Source organism: Triturus cristatus, chromosome 1_1 (assembly GCF_964204655.1).
Source record: "Triturus cristatus chromosome 1_1, aTriCri1.1, whole genome shotgun sequence".
NCBI classification, from domain to species: Eukaryota; Metazoa; Chordata; class Amphibia; order Caudata; family Salamandridae; genus Triturus; species Triturus cristatus.
The window spans coordinates 341,779,705-341,794,362 of record NC_140579.1 but is presented as its reverse complement, the minus strand read 5'-3'; the positions used below and the strand labels follow the sequence as shown (position 1 = coordinate 341,794,362).

General features: G+C 42.9%; 1 long non-coding RNA gene across 1 annotated transcript in view; it reads left to right on the top strand.

Annotated features, from left to right (window-relative positions):
- The window catches only part of LOC146870195 (uncharacterized), a 212,943-nt gene that overhangs the window by 95,708 nt on the left and 102,577 nt on the right, over positions 1 to 14,658 (top strand). The window contains exon 3 of the long non-coding RNA XR_014959349.1: positions 11,905 to 11,982. This is a non-coding gene — a long non-coding RNA (uncharacterized LOC146870195). The remainder of the gene's footprint in view (positions 1 to 11,904; positions 11,983 to 14,658) is intronic.

Sequence of the window (14,658 nt, the reverse complement as noted above, 5' to 3'; positions counted from 1 at the left end):
GAAATTCACTGAAAAAAACATAGGTTTCAGGGTGTTATAGTTAGCTGGACATTTCCATCGTACAAAACCCTAGAAATTCCCCTGTTATAGTTAGTTCAGCTAACTATAACTCGCGCCCCCGCAATGCACTGCTGATGACATCACATATTGCATCACTCATGACATGGTCTGTGACATCACTGATGACATCACTGATGACATCTCAAATGACATCACTGATGACATCATCCATGTGATAAATTACTGCATCTTCTCACACCCTAATTTAACCGTTGATTCACAAACTCAAAATTTCAGACGTCCATTCTCAAAACCATAGATACTCCAATACCAATAACTAAATACCCACTTACTAACTCTTAGGTCTACATACACCTCCACTCATTCACATGTACAGTCATTCATACTTACAGCCACTTTGTACAAGACCATCATATGCATTTATACACCTACATAGACACTCACACACCACCAATCATCCATAGAGGTACTGTCACACCTAGTCAGTCATGCAAATAGTGAATCACACTCCCATTTACTCACCTATGCAGTTATACACACTCAAGTTCACTTACTCATAAAAATAGTACCACATTCTTACGCTCTAATACAATCATTGATACAAGCACACACTCATCCATACAGCCACTCTCACAATCACACACTTTCACATATACCCACTTATATACTCTTACACGCATATAAACTGCCTTTCACATATGTAGTTAGTCACAAATGTACCACTGAGATATACATTCAATCCCTAATACACCCATACATACATTCACTCAACCATACAGTTCATCACAGATGCACTTCTTAAAACCATGCACCCATAGAATCACCCACTCACACATCTATGCACAGAGTCACACACAGCCTACCCACACAAACACTCAGGCACCCATACAGATACTCAGACAACCAATCGATAACCCATATAGACACTCATATAGCTATTCACAAAACCATGCAGCCACTTATACACCAACAGACAGAAACATACAGACATTCACACAGTTTAGTCACTAGTCTGCAGTAAGATACATTTAATGACTCACTTATAGAGTCAATTACGCACCTAGAAAATCATCCATTCACACACTTGTACAGCCACTCATTCTTCCACAGGCCTTTCACTATAAATATATAAAACATATTTAAACGTTACAGAAACACACAGTCACTGGATGATGTCATCAGTGATGTCATTTGAGATGTCATCAGTGATGTCACTGACCATGTCATGAGTGATGTAATATGTGACGTCATCAGCAGTGCATTGCGGGGGCGCGAGTTATAGTTAACTGAACTAACTATAACAGGGGAATTTCTAGGGTTTTTTACGAGGGAAATATCCAGCTAACTATAACACCCCTGAAACCTATGGTTTTTTCAGTGAATTTCTAAGATTTTTTTGAATGCCAATTCCTAACTATAACGCCCCTGAAACCTTTGTTTTTTTCAGTGAATTTCATATATATATATATATACATTCATTGAAAAAACACCGGTTTCAGGGACGTTATAGTTAGGGATTAGCATTTAAAAAACCCTAAAAAATTTACTGAAAAAACACAGGTTTCAAGGACGTTATAGTTAGGCTGACATTTCACTCATACAAAACCAGACATTCGGCTGTTATAGTTAGCCGAGCTAACTATAACTCGCGCCCTCGTAATGCACTGCTGATGACGTCCCATTTTACATCACTCATGACCTGGTCGGTGACATCACCGACGACATCACTGATGACTTCTCAAATGACATCTCAAATGACATCACTGATGGCATCATCCACTTAATATCTGATGCACCACTTCATACCTTAATATAACCTTTCATTCACCCACTCGAAAATGCAAACTACCGTTCTTGAAACCATAGACACACCAATACCAGTTAGTACATACCCTCTCACTGATTCATAGGTCTACACACATCTACTCACCTGTACAATCACTCATACATGCAGTCACTCATCAATACAGCCACTGATATATGCACTCATAGATGCATGCAGACACTCACACACTGCCAATCACCCATAGAGTTACTCACACACCTAGTAAGTCACCCAAAGAATCAATCACACTGCCATTTACTCACCTATATGGTTATACACACACCACCTCACTTATTCATACAGATAGTAACACATACTTACTCTCTTATAGAATCACTGACACAGGCACACACTCAACCATATAGCCACTCTCACTCACTCAGACATACAGTCACTTATATACTCCAACATCCATACACTAACCAACACAGCCATACGCACACTCACTCAACCATACCTTCCCTCACAGATGCACTCATTAACCCATAAACCCAGGGATTCACCCACTCATTCATCCACGCAGGGAGTCAAACAGCTCCTCACCCACCCACACAGACACTCAGGCACCCATACGTGTACTCAGCCAACTAATCAATAACCCATATAGACACTCATGTACCTACTCACCAACCCATGCAGCCCGTTATGCACCAACTGATAGACTGATACACATATGTACACAGATTTGTCACTCACCCATACATTCACTAAGACATGTTTAATCACTCACTCATACAGTCAGTCATGCACCCGTTTCGTTTTAAAGCTTTTATTCGGTCAAATAGATCAAACATATAAGCAAATACATTCAATAAACAATCTGGTTAAAAGAAAATGAAATAAAATGTAAAAACAGTGGGATTGAAGGAATAAAAATATCAAAATTCGTAAACAAGATATATCAAATGCTAAAGTGCAAATGCATAAGTCACAAAGTTCCCATAGCATTTTGCTTGGGTATAAACAAGCCTAATTCAAAGTGCAGGTGCAGAATAAAAGGAGCATATAGTCAATTATCAATGATCAAAGATTTCCTAGTATTAATAGCTTTCATAAGAAATGTGGCTAAATAAAAACACAATTGCGGATCATCCAATCTAAAAAGCAACTCCATGGCATTTTTAAAGGATCTGGTGTTATAATACAAAAAGAAAGGTTTTAAATAAAATTTTCTAAAATGAGTATAAAAGGTACAAAAAGTAGCATGTGGCAACAACTTTGGTAGGAGACTCCGTCACATGGACATGGGTGTGTAGAACTCTGTTTCGTGACTGGGAAATTAGCAAGTCAGTCATGCACCCAATAAATCATCCATACAGACACTCATACACCTACTCATTCTTCGAATACACCTTGGCGTATATATATGAATTTCTAAGGTTTTTTAAAGGCTAATTTCTAACTTCTAACTATGCCTACATAAAAAAGTATACATTTTAAAAATGATTTTAATAAGATAAATAATGCATATTATAAAATACTGTTTTTTAATAGTGTACACAGATTTGCTTTTAATTTTGATGTTTTGTATTGCAATGGTTTTAATTAACTATGCAAATAAAAGTCTACTTACTTACATAGGTAGAAAGTGTACAGAAAGAGGAAAAAAGGCACAAAAAGAAGTAAGAGAAGTGCAGAAAGAGGGAAGAGAGGTGCAGAAAGAGGAAGAAAGGTACAGAAAGAAGCAAGAAAAATGCAGAACAAGGCAAGAGAAGTCCAGAAAGAGTGAGAAAGGTGCAAAAAGAAGCAAGAGAAGTGCAGAAAAAAGCAACAGAGGTTCAGAAAGAGTCCTACTTCGACTATATCTTTTCACAGACTCATACAAAGTAGCCTAATCACTAATCCTTTTCCCAAGATGTCTTAAACCTCACTTTTCTCTTGAAGGTTCACTATTCAAAAGAGGCAAGAGAGGTGCAGACAAAGGCAAGAGAGGTGTTGAAAGAGGCAAGAGAACTGCAGAAAGAACCAACAGAGGTGCAACCAGAGGCAAGAGGGGTACAGAAAGAGGCAAGAGAACTGTAGAAAGAGGCAAGAGAGGTACAGAAGGAGGCAATAGAGGTGCAGAAAGATACAAGAGAGGTGCAGAAAGAGGCATGAGAACTACAGAAAGCACCAACATTAGTGCAGACAGAGGCAAGAGGGGTGCTGAAAGAGGCAAGAGAAGTGCAGAAAGAAGAAACAGAGATGCAGAAAGAGACAGGAGAACTATAGAAAGAGGCAAGAGAGATGCAGAAGGAGGCAAGAGAAGTGCAGAAAGAGTGAAGAGGGATGCAGAAAGAGGCAAGAGGGGTGCAGAAAGTAGCAAGAGAGATACAGAAAGAAGCAAGAGAAGTACAGAAAGAGGCAAGAGGGTGCACAAAGAGACAAGAGAAATGCTGAAAAAGGCAAGAGAATTGCAGAAAGAACCAACAGAGGTGGAGATAGAGGCAAAAGGGGTGCTGAAAGAGGCAAGATAAGTGCAGAAAGAAGCAACAGAGGTGCAGAAAGACACAGTAGAAGTGCAGAAAGAAGCAAGAGAGGTGCAGAAACATGCAAGAGAGATGCAGAAAGAGAAGAGGAAAGAGGCATGTAGAAAGAGGAAAGAAGTGCAGATTGTGGGAAGAGGAGTGCAGAAACAGGCAAGAGGGATACAGAACGAAGCAAGAGAGGTGCAGAAAGAAGCAAGATAAGTGCAGAAAGATGCAACAGAAGTGCAGAAATAGGCAAGAGGGGCGCAGAAAGAGGCAAGAGAAGTGCAGAAAGAATCAAGAGAAGTGCAGAAAGAAGCAAGAGAAGTGCAGAAAGAAGCAAGAGATGTGCAGAAAAAGGCAGGAGAGTACAGAAAGAGGCAAGAGAACTGCAGAAAGATGCAACTTTGGTGCAGACAGAGATAAGAGGGGTGCTCAGAGAGGCAGGAGAAGTGCAAAAGAAGCAACAGAGGTGCAGAAAGAGGTCAGAGAACTACAGAAAGAGGCAAGAGAGGTGCAGAAGAAGGCAAGAGAGGTACAGAAAGAGGAAAGAGGGGTGCAGAAAGATGCACGAGGGGTCCAGAAAGAAGCAAGAGAGGTGCAGAAAGAAGCAAGAGAAGTGGAGAAAGAAGCAACAGAGGTGCAGAAAGCGGCAGGGGGGTGCAGAAAGAGGCAAGGGAAGTGCAGAAAGAAGCAACAGAAATGCAGAAACAGGCCAGAGAGGTGAAGAAACAGGCAAGAGAGGTACAGAAAGAAGGAACAGGGGTGAAAAAAGACGGAAGAGGGGTGAAGAAAGAGGCAAGTGGGGTACAGAAAGAGGAAAGAGAACTGAAAAAAGAACCAACAGAGGTGCAGACAGAGGCAAGAGGGGGGGTGAAAGAGGCAAGAGAAGTGCAGAAAGAAGCAACAGAGGTGCAGAAAGAGGCAAGAGAAGCACGTAAAGAAGCAGCAGAAGTGCAGAAAGAGGTAAGAGGGATGCAGAAAGAGGCAAGAGAAGTGCTGAAAAAAGGAAAAGAGGTATAGAAAGAGGCAAGAGAACTGCAGAAAGAACCAACAGAGGTGCCGACAGAGGCAAGAGGGGTGCTGAAAGAGGCAAGAGTATACAGAGGCAAGAGGAGTATTGGAAGAGGCAAGAGTAATGCAGAAAGAAGCAACAGAGGTGCAGAAATAGGCAAGAGAACTACGGAAAGAGGCAAGAGAGGTGCAGAAAGACACAAGAGGGGTGCAGAAAGAAGCAAGAGAGAGGTGCAGAAAGAAGCAAGAGAAGTGCAGAAAGAAGCAAAATAGGTGCAGAAAAAGGCAAGAGGGGTGCAGAAAGAGGCAAGAGAAGTTCAGAAAAAACAAACAGAAGTGCGGAAAGAGGCAATAGTGGTGTAGAAAGAGGCAGGAGAAGTGCTGAAAGTAGCAAGAGAAGCGCAACAAGCAAGAGAAGTGCAGATAGAGGCAAGAGAAGGACAGAAAGAGGCAAGAGATGTGCAGAAAGAAGCAACTTTGGTGCAGACAGAGGGAAGAGGGGTGCTAAGAGAGGCAAGAGAGGTGTAAAAGAAGCAACAGATGTTGCAGAATGAGGCAAGAGTACTATAGAAAGAGGCAAGAGAGGTGCAGATGGAGCCACGAGAAAGAGGGAAGAGGGGTCCAGAAAGACCCAAGAGGGATGCAGAAAGAAGCAAGAGAGGTACAGAAAGAAGCAAGAGAGGTGCAGACAAAAGCAACAGAGGTGCAGAAAGCGGCAAGAGGGGTACAGAAAGAGGCAAGGGAAGTACAGAAAGAACCAACAGAGGTGCTGAAAGAGGCAATAGAAGTGTAGAAAGAGGCAAGAGAAATACAGAAACAGGCAAAAGAGGTGCAGAAAGAAGGAACAGGGGTGCAGAAAGACAGAAGAGAAGTGCTGAAAAAGGCAAGAGTGGTGCAGAAAGAGGAAAGAGAACTGAAGAAAGAACCAACAGAGGTGCAGACAGAGGAAAGAGGAGTGTTGAATGAGGCAAGGGATGTGCAGAAAGAAACAACAGAGGTGCAGAAAGAGGCAAGAAAACTGTAGAAAGATGCAAGAGAGGTGCAGAAGGAGGCAAGAGAGGTATAGAAAGAGTGAAGAGGGGTGCAGAAAGATGCAAGAGGGGTACAGAAATAAGCAACATAGGTGCAGAAAGAGGCAAGAGGGGTGCAAAAAGAACCGATAGAGATGCAGAAAGAGGCAATAGAAGTGCAGAAACAAGAAGTAGTGCAGAAACAAGCAAGAGAAGTGCAGAAAAAGCAATAGAAGCACAGAAAGAAGAAAGAGAAGTGCAGAAAGATGCAAGAGAAGTGCAGGAAGAAGCAAGAGAACTGCAGAAAGAACCAACTTTGATGCAGAAAGAGGCAAATGGGGTGCTGAGAGAGGCAAGAGAAGTGCAGAAAGAAGCAACAGAGGTGCAGGAAGAGGCAAGTGAACTATATAAAGAGGCAAGAGGGGTGCAGAAGGAGGCAAGAGAGGTGAAGAAAGAAGCAACAGGGGTGCAGAAAGAGGCAAGCGAACTATGGAAAGAGGCAAGAGTGGTGCAGAAGGAGGCAAGAGAGGTGCAGAAAGAAGCATGAGAGGTACAGAAAGACACAAGAGAAGTGCAGAAAGAAACAACAGAAGTGCAGAAAGAGGAAAGAGGGGTGCAGAAAGAGGTAAGCGAAGTAAGCAACAGAGGTACAGAAAGAGGCAAGAGAAGTGCAGAAAGAAGCAACAAAGGTGCAGAAAAAGTCAACAGAAGTGCAGAAAAAGGCAAGACAGGTGCACAAAGAGACGAGTGGTACACAAAGAGACAAAAGATGTGCAGAAAGAAGGAAGACGAGTGCAGAAAGAGGCAACAGGGTTGCAGAAAGAAGCAAGAGAGGTACAGAAAGAAGCAAGAGAAGTGCAGAAAAAAGTGGTGCAGAAAAAGGCTAGCGAAGTGCTGAAAGAGACAATGGAGGTACAGAAAGAGGTAAGAGGGGTACATAAAATGGGAAGAGGAGTGCAGAAAGAGGTAAGGTGTGCAGAAAGAAGCAAGAGATGTACAGAAAGAAACCAGAGAAGTGCAAAAAGAAGCAAAATGGGTGCTGAATGAGGCAAGAGATGTACAGAAAGAAGCAACAGAGGTGCAGAAAGAGGCAAGAAAACTGTAGAAAGATGCAAGAGAGGTGCAGAAGGAGGCAAGAGAGGTGCAGAAACAGGGAAGAGGGGTGCAGAAAGATGCAAGAGGGGTACGGAAAGAAGCAAGAGAGGTGCAGAAAGAATCAAAAGAAGTGCAGAAAGAAGCAACATAGGTGCAGAAAGAGGCAAGAGGGGTGCAGAAAGAACCAATAGAGATGCAGAAAGAGGCAATAGAAGTGCAGAAAGAAGCAGGAGTAGTGCAGAAACAAGCAAGTGAAGCGCAGAAAAAGCAACAGAAGCACAGAAAGAAGAAAGAGAAGTGCAGAAAGAGGCAAGAGAAGTGCAGAAAGAAGCAAGAGTACTGCAGAAATAACCAACATTGGTGCAGAAAGAGCCAAATGGGGTGCTGAGAGAGGCAAGAGAAGTGCAGAAAGAAGCAACAGAGGTGCAGAAAGGAGCAAGTGAACTATATAAAGAGGCAAGAGAGGTGCAGAAGGAGGCACGAGAGGTGAAGAAAGAAGCAACAGAGGTGCAGAAATTGGCAAGCGAACTATGCAAATAGGCAAGAGTGGTGGAGGAGGAGGCAAGAGAGGTGCAGAAAGAAGCATGAGAGGTGCAGAAAGACACAAGAGAAGTGCAGAAAGAAGCAACAGCGGTGCAGACAGAGGCAAGAGGGGGGGTGAAAGAGGCAAAAGAAGCACAGAAAGAAGCATCAGAAGTGCAGAAAGAGGTAAGAGGGGTGCAGAAAGAGGCAAGAGAAGTGCTGAAAAAAGGAAAAGAGGTATAGAAAGAGGCAAGAGAACTGCAGAAAGAACCAACAGAGGTGCTGACAGAGGCAAGAGGGGTGCTGAAAGAGGCAAGAGTATACAGAGGCAAGAGGGATATTGGAAGAGGCAAGAGTAGTGCAGAAAGAAGCAACAGAGGTGCAGAAAGAGGCAAGAGAACTACGGAAAGAGGCAAGAGAGGTGCAGAAAGACCCAAGAGGGGGGCAGAAAAAGCAAGAGAGGTACAGAAAGAAGCAAGAGAAGTGCAGAAAAAAGCAACAGAGGTGCAGAAAGCGGCAAGAGGGGTACAGAAAGAGGCAAGGGAAGTGCAGAAAGAACCAACAGAGGTGCAGAAAGAGGCAATAGAAGTGTAGAAAGAGGCAAGAGAAGTACAGAAACAGGCACAAGAGGTGCAGAAAGAAGGAACAGGGGTGCAGAAAGAGGGAAGAGAAGTGCTGAAAAAGGCAAGAGTGGTGCAGAAAAAGGAAAGAGAACTGAAGAAAGAACCAGCAGAGGTGCAGACAGAGGAAAGAGGAGTGTTGAATGAGGCAAGGGATGTGCAGAAAGAAACAACAGAGGTGCAGAAAGAGGCAAGAAAACTGTAGAAAGATGAAAGAGAGGTGCAGAAGGAGGCAAGAGAGGTGTAGAAAGAGGGAAGAGGGGTGCAGAAAGATGCAAGAGGGGTACAGAAAGAAGCAAGAGAGGTGCAGAAAGAAACGAGAAGTGCAGAAAGAAGCAACATAGGTGCAGAAAGAGGCAAGAGGGGTACAGAAAGAACCGATAGAGATGCAGAAAGAGGCAATAGAAGTGCAGAAAGAAGAAGGAGTAGTGCAGAAACAAGCAAGAGAAGTGCAGAAAAAGCAATAGAAGCACAGAAAGAAGAAAGAGAAGTGCAGAAAGATGCAAGAGAAGTGCAGAAAGAAGCAAGAGAACTGCAGAAAGAACCAACTTTGATGCAGAAAGAGGCAAATGGGATGCTGAGAGAGGCAAGAGAAGTGCAGAAAGAAGCAACAGAGGTGCAGAAAGAGGCAAGTGAACTATATAAAGAGGCAAGAGAGGTGCAGAAGGAGGCAAGAGAGGTGAAGAAAGAAGCAACAGAGGTGCAGAAAGAGGCGAGCGAACTATGGAAAGAGGCAAGAGTGGTTCAGAAGGAGGCAAGAGAGGTGCAGAAAGAAGCATGAGAGGTGCAGAAAGACACAAGAGAAGTGCAGAAAGAAACAACAGAAGTGCATAAAGAGGCAAGAGGGGTGCAGAAAGAGGCAAGCGAAGTAAGCAACAGAGGTGCAGAAAGAGGCAAGAGAAGTGCAGAAAGAAGCAACAAATTTGCAGAAAAAGTCAACATAAGTGCAGAAAAAGGCAAGAGAGGTGCACAAAGAGACGAGTGGTGCACAAAGAGACAAAAGATGTGCAGAAAGAAGGAAGACGAATGCAGAAAGAGACAACAGGGTTGCAGAAAGAAGCAAGAGAGGTACAGAAAGAAGCAAGAGAAGTGCAGAAAACAGTGGTGCAGAAAAATGCAAGAGAAGTGCAGAAAGAGACAATGGAGGTACCAAAAGAGGTAAGAGGGGTACAGAAAATGGGAAGAGGAGTGCAGAAAGAGGTAAGGTGTGCAGAAAGAAGCAAGAGATGTACAGAAAGAAACCAGAGAAGTGCAAAAAGAAGCAAAATGGGTGCTGAATGAGGCAAAAGATGTACAGAAAGAAGCAACAGAGGTGCAGAAAGAGGCAAGAAAACTGTGGAAAGATGCAAGAGAGGTGCAGAAGGAGGCAAAAGAGGTGCAGAAAGAGGGAAGAGGGGTGCAGAAAGATACAAGAGGGGTACAGAAAGAAGCAAGAGAGGTGCAGAAAGAATCAAGAGAAGTGCAGAAAGAAGCAACATAGGTGCAGAAAGAGGCAAGAGGGGTGCAGAAAGAACCAATAGAGATGCAGAAAAAGGCAATAGAAGTGCAGAAAGAAGCAGGAGTAGTGCATAAACAAGCAAGAGAAGTGCAGAAAAAGCAATAGAAGCACAGAAAGAAGAAAGAGAAGTGCAGAAAGAAGCAAGAGAAGTGCAGAAAGAAGCAAGAGAACTGCAGAAAGAACCAACATTGGTGCAGAAAGAGGCAAATGGGATGCTGAGAGAGGCAAGAGAAGTGCAGAAAGAAGCAACAGAGGTGCAGAAAGAGGCAAGTGAACCTTATAAAGAGGCAAGAGAGGTGCAGAAGGAGGCAAGAGAGGTGAAGAAAGAAGCAACAGAGGTGCAGAAAGAGGCAAGCGAACTATGGAAAGAGGCAAGAGAGGTGCAGAAGAAGGCAATTGAGGTGCAGAAAGAAGCATGAGAGGTGCAGAAAGACACAAGTGAAGTGCAGAAAGAAACAACAAAAGTGCAGAAACAGGCAAGAGGGGTGCAGAAAGAGGCAAGCGAAGTGCTGAAAAAGCAACAGAGGTGCAGAAAGAGGCAAGAGAAGTGCAGAAAGAAGCAACAAATTTGCAGAAAGAGACAACAGAAGTGCAGAAAAAGCCAAGAGAGGTGCACAAAGAGACAAGTGGTGCACAAAGAGACAAAAGATGTGCAGAAAGAAGGAAGACAAGTGCAGAAAGAGGCAACAGGGTTGCAGAAAGAAGCAAGAGAGGTACATAAAGAAGCAAGAGAAGTGCAGAAAAAAGTGGAGCAGAAAAAGGCAAGAGAAGTGCAGAAAGAGACAATGGAGGTGCAGAAAGAGGTAAGAGGGGTGCAGAAAATGGGAAGAGGAGTCCAGAAAGAGGCAAGGTGTGCAGAAAGAAGCAAGAGATGTACATAAAGAAACCAGAGAAGTGCAAAAAGAAGCAAAATGCGTGCAGAAAGAGGCAAGAGGAGTGCAGAAAGAGGCAAGAGAAGTGCACAAAGAAGCAACAGAGCTGCAGAAGGAGGCAATAGAGGTGCAGAAGAAAGAAGCAAGAGAGGTACAGAAAGAAGCAAGAGAGGTGCAGAAAGAATGGAGAAGCAGAAAGTGGAAGATATGTGCAGAAAGAGGCAAGAGAAGTGCAGAAAAAGAAAGAAAGGTGCAGAAAGAAGCAACAGAAATGCATTAAGAGGCAAGAGAGGCGCAGAAAGAAGCAAGAGTGGTTTGCACACCATTAGTACCAATTTAACACCCACATTTAGCAATAAGTAACAGGTGACCATTCTAGGTTTGTAAAGAACCTTCCACCACACTGTAACACTTGTTGCTGCATTTTTTTAATGTTTGAGCCGTTTGAGCTAGAAACAAGGCTTTTTTTGTTCAAATCTGCAGATTAGGCAGCATATGATGGATTATGTGGCTAATGTGGGAAATGTATAATTGTGCGAAAGTTGATGAAGCCAAACAGTCGTATAATTCCCTTGGCCCTGTTCATACCTCTGACTAGGTCCAAATGTGCTCCTCAGTGGTTCCTTCTTTTTTTGTTTCATTGAGTTCATAGTTTAGCTTTTATGGAAACGAGGAAGACTAAACCTGAGGTTACCATTCCACAACACAGACTACCATACCACATAATTACTCTCCATAACACATAACCCTACTCTACATAGTTTCTATACACTAAATACCACATCTGTCTTTCATCTGTCATGTCTTGGTTCTCTTCTTCTCAATGCTGCTCCGTTTTATCTCTCTACTTTTTCCTACATCGCTTTGCAGTTGCCTATTCTCAAGTCATATGCCATGTCAGATGTATACATATGTTAATAAGTTTAGTCCGCAGATTTTGGATTGTCATCTAACATATGCTCTCCATGTTTCTTTTGCAGGAGGAAAGGAAGGGACCATCAGACCTGATCTATTCATCTTTTGGGCTTCATACCCTTTTCTTCAAATGAACTATACTAGTATGTTTTGCCTCATCTACCCCAGATAAGAATTTTTTATCGATTTTTTCCTTTTCTTTTGTTCTCCACCATATCACTGACACTGAGTGCTTGTGCTACTCCCACTTGGGGACTTGCATTGAATAAGGACACTCCTTCGGACTACTCCAGAGCAGGTCAGGTGTTACATGCTGAGGCCAGGAAGTTTCTCCCACTATGGGGACAGCACATTCTACCAATACTTACATCCATTCAGAGACAACCCCTACCCAACACTCGGGTTGTGGACCATGACCAGGATTTATCCACAGTACGCCACTGTAGCTGTCTCTGAGATCTGACCCTTCTCCTACATTGAGATACACTTTTTCATTAATGCTTCCAGTATCGGCCCTCATGACACCACAGCCCTCTCTGTGATACTTTCCCACCTTGGGACACACTGTTATATACAATGTAACCATTTTTGGTCCTTACGCCATTTGTCACCCAGTACCTACAACTACCAGCATGCACTTGCACAGCTCAGGGCACTTCTTCACGAGTCGGTCGGCATATTTCAAGTACAGTGCATGACATACAGCAGCTGTAACACCACCGTTGTATTTTCAATATTGACACCTGTCTAAACACCATGTATACCATAATGCACCTTACAGACAATGTTTATGTATACTCGCACTTACTTTTTAACAGATTGTATCCTTTCTAACACGGCTGCCTTGTATACGTATATTAGGTACAGAGTCTACGTATTAGTCCTCTTTCGATGTCAATGCATGTATACATATGCTGCTCAGTTTGTGGTTGTAATTATGTGAGCAAGGCCGCTTGACGTCCGAAACGCATCATAGTGGATTTATGAAGTAATAAATCTACGTGCACCTCCATCTGTGGATTATTCCTGAGAGCATGTTTAACTTTGTTTCTTGGTACACGGATTATTGCCGGAGGCTCTGCCGGCTTACTCGCCACCTCCCTTGGGTCTCCAGGTTCCCGGAAGGATACTTTGATATATATATATATATATATATATATATATATATATATATATATGTATATGTATATATATATTACCTACTGGCGGTCGCCAGTAGGTAGTTATAGTTAGGACCCTGTTTCCATAGGAAATCCGCAACATTCTATTTTGAATAACTTTGGCGCCGGTCGACGAATCCTCGCGAATTTCTCAAAATAGGTGGGGCGCTACGCTACGCTCCTACCCTGAAAGTCTCGGGGGGATTCGTCAAGCAGGGGCTGAGATAAAAGGGGGGTCCCAAAACGCGTTTTTCCCATGCATTTTTCCATAGGACCTATAGACAGGGCTACAGCCCGAACGGCTGAACAGAATTACTAGAAATTTGGCAGAGAGGTAGTCCTCAGGTCAAGGAAGTGCCTTTTGTAGGTTTGGTGCAAATCTGTTCAGTAGATTCTGAGAAAATAGCCTTTAAATCAATATATATATCTGAGCCAGCTTACGGTACGCTTACCGTAAGCTTATCGTACGCGTACGGTGGCGTGCGCGAGCGCGATTCTGATTGGCTGTTAGATCTTAGTAAACATTCGAATCGGCCGAAACCAGGAAGCGGCGGCCGCCATTTTGTGTTTTTCACTCCGGTAAAAAAGAGTGATATCTTGAAAAGGGGGCAAGGGAGAGAGTTACATACCCCCTAACATTTGTAAGGGGGTCAAAGAAGGACAGAAAAGTACAAAGAAAACATTTATTGATTTTTAAAAAAATCACGGGGTACGCGTACGGTAAGCTTACGGTAAGCGTACGGTAAAAAAAAAGAAAAAAAAGAAATGAAATTCAGATTTAAGTGTTTAGATATTAGGGGGCTCTAAAAAGAGCCGTTGTGTTTATTAAGTGATTTTTTAGTGGTACCTACAAGTAAGTACCGATGCAGAGTCTAAGGTTCAAGAGGAAGACTCTGTTCCCTTCATCATTGAAGTGCACACCATCTCCTCTATAAATGTCTTGCATGTCGTAACGCAAGTTGTTGTGGTAAATGGAACCCATACCATAGTCACGGAGGAAATCAGAAACAGATTTGTTGACGTGCTTTCTTGCTTTGTCAATCTGCGGACAGAAATGATTGGACCAGTTCCATTTTTGCCTTTGGCATATGTTGGAAAACACAAAGGCAGTTTTAGGGAAAAGTGAAAACAGTTGTGCAAAGGTGTCCTTCATAAGCATTTCCAGACCTACCCCAGTCAAAGTGCCTAGGTCATTGCCACCACAGTGCACTATTATGAGGTCAGGGTGTTGGATTTGCATGAAGGATTTCACCAATGGCATCAATTGGTGCCACTTTAACCCTCTCTGACCAATCCATTTAATGTCTACATTTGGCAAAGCAAGGTCTCTCACCATACCTGTTTTCTCTGCAAACTTTTCACTCCAGAAGACATAGCTGTGCCCTACAATCCACACTGTGAACATCTTCAAAGGAGAACTGGATGCACTCAGGAGGTGTCTTTCAGTAGAATGGCAATATGAAAAGAAAGACAGTTTGGAAATGGAGGCATACATATTTTTTTTTTTTTAAAAAGAACTGATTGGCTGTTTCATACCATTCTAGAATAAAAACTAGGCTGTATGTGTCAATTAATAGAAGCATGTTTTGTATTGGTACAGAAAAATGTGTTACCAAAGAACAGTACTATGGATTTGCTGTTAGGTTTGAAAAGTCAAGC